The 2,396-nt window shown below is 34.9% G+C and overlaps 1 protein-coding gene across 1 annotated transcript in view; it reads right to left on the reverse strand.

The window, feature by feature from the left end:
- LOC119568210 (non-structural maintenance of chromosomes element 4 homolog A-like) overlaps positions 1-1,279 on the reverse strand; it is a 7,498-nt gene extending 6,219 nt beyond the window's left edge. Inside the window, exons 1-2 of the mRNA XM_037916638.1 lie at positions 1,218-1,279; positions 1-2 (exon numbers count right to left, since the gene is read on the reverse strand). The exon at positions 1-2 is cut by the window's left edge and continues 37 nt beyond it. The gene's annotated coding sequence lies outside the window, so the exon portion shown is untranslated. The remainder of the gene's footprint in view (positions 3-1,217) is intronic.
- Between the last annotated feature and the right edge of the window lie 1,117 nt (positions 1,280-2,396).

Genomic DNA, 2,396 nt, shown 5'->3' on the forward strand with positions numbered 1-2,396 from the left:
TGCTAAAATGACAAAGAAAATGGAATATTAACAATCTGATCTCAAAATGCTTACAAATTATTTCATACATAATATATCGATATCATAAAACAGAATATAAAACCATTAAATTAATGAAAAATAATTGTACAGCTTTCTCTCATTCATTATATATTAAATACTAAAACATATGAAACCATAGAAAATAAGTTAAAAGTATCTGAAATTGTTTGTAGATATACATTCTGAAAAATAAGTTTTATTACAAGAATATCCTGTTCTTTACTCATCTGTAATGGCAGACAAATATATTCTGGTGAACATTATCAATGTCACTGATGCAATATCATTACCATTATTGTGGCATTATCTTGATCATCATCCCCATTATCATTATCTTACTTTCTATCATCATCATTATCTTACTCTTCATCATCATCTTACTATTTACTATCATTATCTTACTTTCTATCATCATCATATCTTACTCTCATCATCATCATCTTACTATTTACTATCATTATCTTAATCTTCATCATCATCATTATCTTTCTATTCCATCATCATTATCTTGTTTCTTTTCATCACCATTATCATCTTCTCTTCATCATCACATAATCCTAATTTTTATCATATCATTATCTTATCAGCTATTCATTATCTCCTCTTTCTCAGCATCATCTTACTGTCTCCTTTCTCAGCATCATCATCATCTTCCTCTTGTCATCATCGTCATCATCTTCCTCTTTGTCACCACCATCACCTATTCCTTATCGTTACCTCCCTCTTGTCAATCATCACCATCTTCCTCTTAATCATCACCATCATCTTCCTCTTTGTCATCATCATCATCACCATCACCATCTTAATCATCATCATCATCATCATTATTATTCATGTATATAACATCACGTCATAATTATCTCGTGACTCATAGCCCCTGGTACTATATTCGGAATGCTTTTGTGATGATATGAGAGATAAAAAATAATTACGTCGAGTGACGAAATAGGGATAAAATACGAATTGCATTTCGTAAAATTTTTAACCAATTTTTTCCGCCCCAAACTTCGCAACCTCGTAAATGAAGACGCGTTTTATCTCCTATTTCAACTATATCATCTCCCTTTCACTTAACCTACATGTCCTACGTGCATTTACCATTCATTTACCCAATTTAGGGCCTCAAAAGACGGCGTTAAGGCCAATTAATAAGCAAAAATAGGGATCTTTCTCACCCAATTTCAAATCACGCGAGAAGGTCCTTTGTGCGTCGTCGCTTATTCTCCGGTGCGTCGCCGTTTTCTTTGAGAAGGAGAGGGGAAGCTTTTTTTAAGTTCTTGTTTTATTTTATTTTGTTTATGTTTTTTTTTTGTTTGGTTTGGTTGGTTTGTTTGTTTGTTTGTTTGTTTGTCTGTCTGTCTGCCTGCCCGTCTGTCTCTGTCTGTCTGTCGGTCTGTCTCTCTCGATCTCTTTTCTCTTCTCTCTCTCTCTCTCTCTCTCGTTCTCTTTTCTTTTCTCTTTCTCTCTCTCTCTCTCTCTCTCTCTCTCTCTCTCTCTCTCTCTCTCTCTCTCTCTCTCCTTCTCTCTCTCTCTCTCTCTCTCTTTATTTTTACTCTTACTATCATTATTATCATCATTTTCATTATCATTCTTCTCCGTATTCTTGTTCTTGTTATCATCATCATCATTATTATTATTATCATTAACATTATTATCATTATCATTATTATTATTATTATTATTATTATTATTATGGGATTTTTAGCATTTCTGCACTGGCTGTTCTTATTGCCGTTTTTCTTCCTGTTAGGCGAGTCATAGCAAATGACTAAAGGCTAACAGTTGTCCTTCTCCTTTAAAGTTCTAGCACTTTTCTCAGTATTCTTGCCGTCCCCAATAAAGCAGTTCTGCAGTACTCCAACCTCAGGCCCAATGTCCATATTTTCAATCCAACATTCAAGATCTTTTGTAACGCTTCCGAGGGCACCAATCACTAGTGGAACAACTTTTGCACATCGCAGTTCCCACAACCTTTTTATTTCCCTTTTCAGATCTTGGTACTTTTCTACCTTCTCTAATTCTTTTTCTGCAATCCTCGTATCTGCAGGTACGGCAATATCAACTATTAGAGCCTCTTTCTTTTCCTTATGAATTACTATAACATCTGGTCTTCTTGCCTGAATGACGTTATCACATTGTACATTGATGTCCCACAGAATTTTCACGGCCTCGTTCTCAACAACACTCTCTGGGGTGTGTTCATACCACTTATCTGAATGCTCAAGCCCATGTTTCCTACACAAATCCAGTGTACTTTCTTGCACGTTATCGTGACGTTTTTTACTCTCTCGGGCTTTCTCGCACTCTGAAACAATATGTTGTTGCTTCACCGTTTACACACATTTACACAAGGA

The sequence above is a fragment of the Penaeus monodon genome, chromosome 43 (genome assembly GCF_015228065.2).
Source record: "Penaeus monodon isolate SGIC_2016 chromosome 43, NSTDA_Pmon_1, whole genome shotgun sequence".
NCBI classification, from domain to species: domain Eukaryota; kingdom Metazoa; phylum Arthropoda; class Malacostraca; order Decapoda; family Penaeidae; genus Penaeus; species Penaeus monodon.